Below are 10,844 nucleotides of genomic sequence, written 5' to 3'. Positions count from 1 at the left end.
TGACTAGAGTCTGAAGCACCTGACTCCACTACTACACTTGGGCACTAAACATGTTCCAATGCTGAGGCAGTACTGGTGTTGCCTTGCAATTTTTGATTTCTAAAGGTATTTAGTATCTCTGACTCAGTGGCCTCAAGCATTGACCTAAATTTGCACCTCTTTGACCAGCGTGATGCCATTGTGTGGTGTGCTGATTCAGGATATTTAAGTGGTGCCGTGGTGCTCTAAGCAAGTGGTGTACAGATTCAGAAAAATATAATTAAAAGTAACAGAGGGATAGAGCTATTTTAAAGACTTGCTTACTTGATCACTGCTGTTTATTGAAATCTGAAAGAAAGAAAAAAAGATACAGCGCAAGGTTAGCAAACATTCAGGGACAACTAAATTCACATATCAGCAAAAACTAATTTACACATTACTGCCCCCCCAAAATAATGTTCCTGCAAAACAGATAATAGTATGTCAAAAGCCAATATATCACAATAAATCTCGCACGTTTTTTTTGCGGATCCTGCAAAGGCTTCTCTAAAGGTCTAACTGTTATCATGTAGCCTACAACAAACTGTTACATAACTGTTCACATCTTCTAGCTACAAGGTATCCCATTTTGCATGTAATTGCCTGTCACTGCGTGTCACCTCTATGGCGTTAGATTTGGGTCAAAAGTCAAGAACGCGTAAAACAGGCTCACAGGCAAATTATATAATTTCACGCGCGCCAACATTAACTTTACACTCGCGCAATGTACGATGTATCATGTACGATGTACCCAGGGTCGGATCTAGAAAAATATTCATAGGGTGGCAAGAGGGTGGCAGGAGATTTTGAGGGGTGGCATCCCGTGGCAAATGTGTGTGAGATCAAAATGAAAAAACTAAAGGCTGTGCAACATGTATGCATAGTCAGTGAACACTGAAATGAATTTGAGGATTATAGGTCACATGACCAAAAAGCTATTGAAGTTTGAAGATTTATTTTGAATAAAATATTTTTTAATAACCTGAGATGCAAATGAACAAAATAAAGGCTTTGCAGCATGAATGCATACATCTTCAACAGTTTAACATTATTTTGACTCCGTATAGCCCTGCACTTTTGTAATTATTCTTAGTCATTAATAGATAATTGCGTAACACCTCATTCCTCCGGTGTGGTCTGCTGTCCGTGCCGACGATTTCTTCCTTGAGTTGAAGCCTTCTATGGTCAGTTTGCGCCTTCCTTGTGTTCAAATGAAAGCAACTTCGGTGGCGGTGTGGGGAGGGTGGATGGAGTAGTTTTCGTGCTGCATTTACTTGCATTCGGATATTAGAAATTCGCTCTCGCAAATGTCCGATGAGCCACTACTTTTCTTTGTTTTCAAAGGTGCCAACTGGGGTGGCAGCTGGGGTGGCAAGGCTATTTTTAGGGTGGCATTTGCCACCCCGGTAGATCCTCCCCTGGATGTACCACTCTTGTTCGTGTGAAATGGCCTGCATGTTTTACGTGACTTTTGACTAAAATCTGACGTCACATCTCTGGGACTTTGTCTGAATGGAATTACTGTACTATTAATATTCATTAATAAATGTATATCTGTAATCAGGTTATCCATACTAGTTTTTATTATGTTATTATTTGGTATATATGTAGATGTGTGTAGTCTTAAATATGCAGTGGATTAAATCTGTTGGAAGTTGTACCCATTGTTGCCAGGTCCACGGTTTTCCCGCGGAATTGGGCTACTTTTAAAGCGTTGCCGGGTTGAATTTTTTGTCCGCTGGTTCGAGTAGATTTTGCTTGCAAATTAAATGAATATCTTTAAATAGAAATCCATATTTTTATTATTTATTTATACCCAAATCCTACCAAAATGACTCCAGATCAGCACGTACACACATTTTATTGGCCATTGGGCTGGTTTTGTCACACAGACCTGGCAACTCTGGCGCATATCGGTCACGACCGTCTCTTACGTTCATTTGTTAAAGATTTTCCACAGCAACTAAGAAAAGTAGCCTCCTACATTGTGGTGATGGGAAGTTTGGATCATTTTACTGATTCGGTTCTTTGAATCTCGTTCAGTAAAATGAACGAATCTTTTTGCGAGTCATTCGTTCATTTCAACGGGGGGGGGGGGGGGGGGGGGCTATCTGTCCACTGCAAACACGTATCATATTCTCATGTAGGTTAGTGCATGACATGTGCACTAGCAGATATTATTTTGAAAGAAATTGCTGCATTAAAATAATGTATCATGACAGTTTGTATGATTTGGTCATTTATTATCACACTAGCATTTAATTATCACGGCAAACAATTACACTGCACTAAACTGTAAGTGTAAATGTAAAGTGAAAATAACAAAACCAGTCAGTATGATGACTGGAGCGAATATCATTCACGTGTTACTAAAACAACGGCCACACGAAAGGGAATGAGGAAACTGTTTCCTCTACTAAAAAATACATACGGGTCACGTGAAAAAAGGATCCAAAGACTCGTAGAAAGACCGAGTCGGGAAATTAACGAATCGTTCGTTTCCTCTAGCTACCACTACAGAGCCTATGCAGGTCACATGAAAAAATGATCCAAAGACTCGTAGAAAGACCGAGTCGGGAAATGAACGAATCGTTCGTTTCCTCTGGCTACCACTAAAGAGCCTATGCAGGTCACTTGAAAAATGATCCAAAGACTCGTAGAAAGACCGAGTCGGGAAATGAACGAATCGTTCGTTTCCTCTGGCTACCACTAAAGAGCCTATGCAGGTCACTTGAAAAATGATTATGGTGATGTTTAGCAAATGGTTGTCACACATACATGAAATGTTGTTAATATAGTTTATTCCCGTTATTTTAAAACAGATTAGATTTTTCGTAAAAACGTTCATGACATGATGGCAAATATTATATTATGTTAAGCGTGAGCATAGATTGTTGACATGTCTATCTGGAGCAAAGACGAAGATTAATACTTTTACTGATAACCACAATAGGAAATTATATATATTTAAACATTAGTCTTGCCTTCAGAAGCTTTTGTTAAACACACTCATTATTCTTTTTTTGATCGTGTCATCAAGCCAGACTGCTTTTGTGGGACAATGAAGGTCCTCAGTGACTGTTTCACCCCCACTTATATCTGATGGAAACGTCTTGTATATAGTTCTGTTAATATGCCCCTTTCAAAGGCACATGTTAAATAAAGTAGACTATATTTTAGACACACTTCTCAATTTATTACATTATTACCAAGTCTTGTTAGATCACGTTATATCCATTAATAGGCGTTTGGTTTAGTAGGTTGAACATATAAAACACAGGCCACATTTCTACACTGATGTTAAATTGAAGGCAGTGTGAATTTCGTGGCATTTCGTTTGAATATAAAGTTGACAGTAAGCTATGGTAAGTCTGCATTATGGAAGATTTCTGTTACAAAAATAACTATTAAGCTTTCTTTGCCTGGCGAGAACAACGACGGAGCTGTTCATGTTAACAGTTTATTTAATCCGATACAATGTGTTGGAAATCATACTCATATCACAAAGAAAAAAAGCAACATGTGTGATGAGTTCCATCTAGAATAGCCCTATAGCCTATTTAGCCCTATAGCCTATTTCTAAAAACCAAGTGAAAGGAATACTATACAGTGACAGCATACATTTCCGTAAAGTTTGCATCATGTCTCTGATTCTTATTGGACTTGTACCCCATTCTGCCACTGCAATGCCTTAGCTCACACGCTCGCAACCATATAAATCTATGCTTGCGACAGGTTATCGCAAAGTATGACGTGTACAGCTAGTTGCAAGCGTGCACGAGGTCTCAAAGCTAGGGAAAAAAAGAGCCACTGTTTAAAGCTAGACCGGAAGAGTTGGAAGTGGAAAGATGGCGCGGTCCAGTTTCTTGCTCTCGCTTGCCTCACTGAGCACTTTTCATAGAAATGAATGGGGACGCCATCTTGGAAGACAAAAGTTGCTTCCTCTAGTAATATTAACTCTATGGCTGTGTCTACTACCGCGCACTTTACTAAGTACACTGCAATACAGTGCACTGCAATACAGTGCACTTACATCTGTAGTGCACTCCATCGCTGAGTAGTGCTGTCTCAAATGGAACACTTAAGTTAACCATTTGGCGGGAAGTGACGGACATAAATCTGATTGTGACACCCGCGAATCTAAAGCGAATCTGCTCGCGAGTCATTTCGTCCGCCATTATTTTAGAAATTAAATGAAAAGCTGCCGAAAGGGCTCCTCCTCTTCCGCTACGTAGCCAATATGGCGCCCGTTTAGGGCGAGTAGTGTCCATCGTTGTACACTGCATTTTTTTGACCGTTTGCAGTGCGTCATCCGGGTACTTTCAGTGCACTGAATTCTGCTGGTTCTGTCAGTGTAAGTGCCCTAACGGTGCGTTTACACTGCAGCGATGCGAGCGACAACATGTTTTCCATTCATTTTCAATGGAGCCAGGCGAATCGCTTCAGTGGTGCATTGTGGGTAGCGACGCGACGCGATCGAGTTGAGATTCTCAACTTTATGCAAATGAGGAGCGATTTTCGCTAGCGATGGCCAATGGCAGTGTTTTCTTGTTTCTCGTAACGTAGCAACCATGGTAAACATTTCTAGCTTTCAGTTTTTAAGATGGAGGAGAAACTAATCGCCTGTGTGGCTGCATATCCAGTCCTGTACGATACGTCTCTGTATTTGTACAAATACATTAATAAAAAGAATGAGGCCAGGCGCAGGTTTGCCGACGTTGTCGGTGCTCCTGGTGTTTTTTTTGTACTTTGTACTCTCGAACAAAGTTACGTTCCAGGGAGTTCCAGCCGGGCTACTACTATAAGCCCGGCTGGAACTCCCTGGTCGTATCGACAGATTAGCAGAGACTTTGAGTACTATAATAAAACATTTTTACACATGTCAACGTGTATGTCTATTAAACAGTTTTGTATTTTGTATACAAGTTGTATTTTGATCGATGTTGCGAGTACGTAAACCCAAGTCTGCACACTTGGCCATGACAACTACAACAGTGACTTTAGAGAACTACAATTCTACATTAATCTGTTTGATACGCCCCCGCGCGTGGTGAACTGTGGGAAGGCGAGCGATGGCAAGCGATTCGCATCGCTGCAGTGTAAACGCACTGTAAGCACTGAAAGTCAGTGCTCGCAGTGCACAAGTGCGCGGTAGTAGACACAGCCTATGACCCGAAGACCGAGTCGGGAAATGAACGAATCATTTCTGTTTACTTGGACGAGCCTATAACAGACCCGATGCGCGGCCACGAGAAAATGAACGAATCACTCTTTGAGAGGACTCGTTACTCCCGAGTCCTTGTAAGGATTCGTTCAAAATGAATGAATCGTTCACGAACCACACATCACTAGTGGAGACTTGAAATAAAAACGTACAAATAAATCTATTGTGTCTACACAACATTGTTTTCAACAGTGACTAGATATCATTTGAAATTATTATGTTAGTTGTTTTCACTTCTGTTGTCGAAGCAAACAGGATTGCCTTAAGTGGGTAACGTTAGCAGTACAGATTAGCAAACAAACTATCGTGATTCAACTCAGCTTCAGTTAGCTCTAGCTATCTTGCTGAAAAATAGATCTCGACAAACATGCATCTTGAATTGTAGATTTACATGACACAGATTATTTATTTGAATGAACATGAAATAACGTTTTGTCGGTAACAGTTATTAGCAATGCTAACGTATCCTGTATCTAGTGTCATACCCGGTAGTCCCCACTCTGTACATTGCTCAGGGCTCGCTTGCCCGTGGAGGGAGTGTCGGTGATATTGGGAAATAACCTGGCGGGTGCGCGTGTCTGGGGGGAAGCTCCGCCGGCCCCGGTGGTTTGCCCTGACCTTGCTCCATCGGGGGTTCCCGATGACTGTGAACAGAGTTTTCCTGCAGTTTTCTCTGCTTGTGCCGTGACGCGCTCCATGAGCTGCGCCGTTCCCCCTGGTCGGGGTGAGGATGTTTCCCCTGAGGTGCTTGCTTCTAGCTCGGCCTCGGTTCCTTTGTTGGTGGACCTACCCCGGGCCGAGTTGCTCGAGGAGCAGTGGGTAGATCCGGCGCTTACGGGGTTGTTTGGTCTGGTTGTTCCTTTGGCCTCTTTGCTGGATGTGTTACGTCATCTCATTCGGGGAGTCAGGTGGCTGAGCGGTGAGGGAATCGGGCTAGTAATCCGAAGGTTGCCAGTTCGATTCCCGGTCATGCCAACTGACGTTGTGTCCTTGGGCAAGGCACTTCACCCTACTTGCCTCGGGGGAATGTCCCTGTACTTACTGTTGTCAGTCAGGGCCAAGTTCATCCTGTGCGGGCCAAGGTTTTGGCTATCGATGATTTCCCGGCCCCGGCCACTAAGAAGGGGCTTATGCGGTTTTTGGGAATGGTCGGTTATTATCGGGGGTTTTGTAGGAACTTTTCTACCGTGGTTGCGCCATTGACTGGCCTGTTGAAGGCGAGGGCACCGTTTGTTTGGTCTCCTGACTGTCAGAGGGCCTTTGACGATGTCAAGATGCTTCTGACCTCGTCTCCAGTTCTCGCTGCCCCTCGGGTTGGTCTACCTTTATTGTTGCAGGTTGATGCCAGCCAGGTCGGTACCAGGGCGGTTCTCATCCAGGCTGTTGGTGGTGTGGAGAGGCCTGTCAGTTTCTTCTCAAGAAAACTGAATAGCCACCAGCTGAACTACTCTGTGATCGAGAAGGAGGCTCTTGCACTGGTTTGGGCCCTTCAGCATTTTGAGGTCTATGTCGGTTCTGGGGTGACTCCTGTTACTGTCCATACGGATCATAACCCTTTGACCTTTCTGCACTCCATGCTTTGTCCTAATCAACGGATTATGAGGTGGTGTATGTTTTAGCAGGGGTTTAATTTGGACGTGCGCCACATTAAGGGGAGGGACAATGTGGTGGCTGATGCTTTGTCGCGGGCCCATGTCCCCGTCTTGTGGGGGGGCGTGTGACGGCCTCCTGGCCGTTAAGTGGCTACACCTGGACCCGGCGGGCTCTTCTCCTTTAAGAGGACGCAGGGAGAGGGAGGAGACCAGTCCGTTTTTCCGCAGCACACTTTTGTTTTAGTTGTGGCAACCTTTTGATCTTTTGTTAATACACCTTCCAACACTGCTCACTATTATGGGACACTCACCCACACATACACCACTGATTTACTGACTTACATACCTTACTTTTGTTAAGTTAGATTGATATTCTTTAATAAACTACCACAGATTAGTCCTCACGTATGTGTTCCCCCTTCGTCTGTCTCAACCCCGCCGAGCCGGGTTCGTGACACTAGCACCTGCCTTTCTCCAGTTCTTTCAAATAGATAATCTAGACAGGCGTTAGCAATAGACTAGACTGCTATTCGTTTTCTGGCTATGTTTCAGAAGCTTCCCTTCTAATGCCGACTACAGCTAGTCTAGCTCGAGTCATTTGGTACAGACATAAGCAGTACCGCCGCTCCCATAACGGGGGCACCAAAAAATTGCCAACTCAAAAATCATCATAGTACTAAGAATTATAATGCCGATATTATATCAGTATATAAATATTAGGCACCTTTTAGGCATGTATATTACAAAACAGGCAGAACAAGAGATATATTTAATTGCTCAAAAAAAGTTACGATGGTGCCCCCCCCCCAAAAAAACAAACAAATACACACTCAACTTCCCAAGCTCGCCGTGGGTGCCCTTTCCCATCTCAGTGGCCTGACGAACTTTGACAGTAGGGTCAACTTTTCAAAAATGGCCTCAAAAAGACAACAGGAGTCAGGGGAAGAAATAAGAAAGAGAAAGAAACTGCGAAATGATGCCCATGCATCATTTTCAGGTAAGTCCATGTTTAATCATTGTTAAATACGGGAAATATGCTGCTAATTTAATGGTTAGCCTATGCATACACCTCGAACTAGCTGACGTTATTGCTAATGTTAGCACACTCAAATATGTTCGGTGCAAGCTAAATTGAGATTTTACTGTTAAACATTATCTATGCATTTTACAAGTAACTGACGCCAGCTAGCTGTTACTTTACTTTACATTCTATGATGCTTTTATATTCGATTTATCAAATAGTTTTTAAATGAGTAATAAAGGTGGAGAGCTCCTTGGCTGCATGCTTTCAGTTTTAAATGTTTATCATTTGGAAAACCAGGCTAAGAAAGGTAAGGGTGGGGCTGAAGCATTAAGAGACAAAAATACATCACCTTCACTAGACAAGGTTTTACCAATTGAAAAACGGCTGTTTATTTGAAGCTCAAAAACTATTTTGCGCTCAAATAAAGGCCAACATTTTTCGCTCGCGCGTGTTGCGCGCTCGCCTTACGTTGGGAACTCCGTAACTAAGGTCTCCGAATAGGGTATGTAACATTGGTTGGGTTGAAAATGACCCGGGTGCTGTTCTATGCCCCCTGATAGATCCTCTGAAATTTTCCCGGGAAAAAACACTAGCTTTTCTCCTTTTATGGTATGCTCATTAATATTTACATGAGCTGCACGCTGATTGGTTGGTTTTCAACGAATGAAGCTGGGGAGCAAAAACACAACACAGCCAACAGCACTCACTGAAACACCGAAGGTGGAGACTAAGTAAAAACGCGCAAATAAATCTATTGTGTCTACACAACACTGTTTTCAACAGATTGACTAGATATCATTTGAAATGATAACGTTAGTTGTTTCCACTTCTGTTGTCGAAGCAAACTGGATTGACTTAGGTGGGTAGAACGTTACAGCTTATAGCAACCAAACTATATCGTGATTCAACTCAGCTTCAGTTAGCTAGCTCTAGACATCTTGCTGAAAAATAACTTGACAAAGATCTGGGGGGTATTCCAAGTAGCGGGTTTAGTGAAAACTTTTAGTTGTTTAACCCTGAAAAGAGGCATACTCCGAGTTCCACGTTCCAGAAAGAGAGGTAACGAAACCTTTTGGTAAGTTGCCATGGTAACTTACGCTGTGAAACTAACCTGCTCGCTAGCAGGTTTTCATAGAAAAGAGATTACGAGCTAAATATAATTCGCATAGCCTTACGCCAGGAGAGGATTTTAAGACCGCGATTGGATGTACTTTCATTCCCCGATGAATACCTACGCGAACGTTACCGTTTTTCATCACATTCAATAATTTATCTCACCAACATTCTCCATCCATACATTGCTAATGTAACACACCGTGGACGTGCTCTCACAACAGACCAAATGATATGCGTTGCTCTCCATTTCTTTGCCAACGGGAGTTTCCTATACAACATTGGCGATGCAGAACATCTCGGAAAAGCAACAGTCTGCCGAGCCATAAGAAAAGTGGCCCTGGCACTGAAAGGCCTACTGCAGACCTACGTAGTCTTTCCTGGGCACAAACCTGTAAGGACCATCAAAGAGGAATTTCACATGATTTACATTTACATTTAGCAGACGCTCTTATCCAGAGCGATTTACAGTAAGTACAGGGACATTCCCCAGAGGCAAGTAGGGGGAAGTGCCTTGCCCAAGGACACAACGTCAGTTGGCTTGACCGGGAATCGAACTGGCAACCTTCAGATTACTAGCCCGATTCCCTCACCGCTCAGCCACCTGACTCCCCATTTTCAGGTGACTGATGTAGCAGACATTCAGTTTAAGTCAATGAAGAAATTTGAAATCATGTGAAGCTTTTTGCAGGATTTCCCAATGTGATTGGCTGCATTGATGGCACCCACATCCCCATCATAGTCTCCTTCATTAATGGATGGACCTATGTGAATAGGAAGTCATTCCACAGCATTAATGTGCAGGTAGATTTACTGTCTTACAATAATAAAGACTACAGCACAACTTTCAAATATTGCAGCTAATATCTCTTCTCTGCACTGGCAAGATTATATGTGATGCAGCACATTTGATCTCAAATGTGGAGGCCAAATGGCCTGGCTCGATACATGACTCAAGGATATATCGCAAGTCTACCCTGAGCAACAGAGTTGCAAATGGTAAGTTAAGCTTTGAACAAATAACATTCCCTGTCTCCCTCTTCTACCACACTCACAATGTACCCACTATATACTTACAGGAGAGTTTCATGGCCACCTGTTTGGTGACAGAGGGTACCCATGCCAGCCCACTCTGATGACCCCTTACCATGACCCTGAGCCAGGCGGTGGTACAATGTGGCCCACTGCAGGACTAGAGCCCGGGTGGAGATGACCATAGGCATTCTCAAAGCCTGGTTCCAGTGCCTACGTAGACTGAGGGTAAAACCAGAGAGGGCATGTGATATTATTGTGGCATGTGTTGTTCTTCATAATATTGCCACTATTAGAGGAGAGCAACACCCTGCCGTACAAAACGACCCTGAGGACGACCATCCCCTCCAACCTGCAGATGTCCAAAATAGGAGAGAAGTCAGAGACATACTGTGCCGCACACACTTCCACCAACCCTGACACTGAAATAAACACAAATCATTAAAATTTAATTGTGTCTTCTTTATTGCCTACAAATAGAAATGCAACAATTAATATTAATATATTGTTCTGACAATTAACACTCACTCACCTGTGACCATGCACCCACCTGCAGCTGGTGTTCTAGCAATTCAATTTCTATATCCGTCTTCTTTATCTTCCGCCCCAAATACACCATCTCTTGGTCAGTTTTCTCCATTTGTTTTAACAAATGGAGTTTGTACAAGTCCTTAACTGGTAACTGGGAATACATTAGTAAGTAAGTAAGTAAGACTTTATTTATATAGCACATTTCATACAAGAATTGTAGCTCAAGGTGCTTTACATAAAATCAATAAAAACAATAATACAAGTGATAAACAATTCAAACAAAAGTAAAAATCCCAATAAGATCTCTGTT

The 10,844-nt window shown here is 42.7% G+C and overlaps 1 pseudogene; it reads left to right on the top strand.

The window, feature by feature from the left end:
* The first annotated feature begins 9,200 nt into the window (after positions 1–9,200).
* Positions 9,201–10,434, top strand: LOC136967438 (putative nuclease HARBI1; annotated as a pseudogene).
* The last annotated feature ends 410 nt before the right edge of the window (positions 10,435–10,844 follow it).

This window comes from Osmerus mordax, chromosome 23, assembly GCF_038355195.1.
Source record: "Osmerus mordax isolate fOsmMor3 chromosome 23, fOsmMor3.pri, whole genome shotgun sequence".
Taxonomy (NCBI): domain Eukaryota; kingdom Metazoa; phylum Chordata; class Actinopteri; order Osmeriformes; family Osmeridae; genus Osmerus; species Osmerus mordax.
This window is presented reverse-complemented; position numbering and strand designations above follow the sequence as displayed.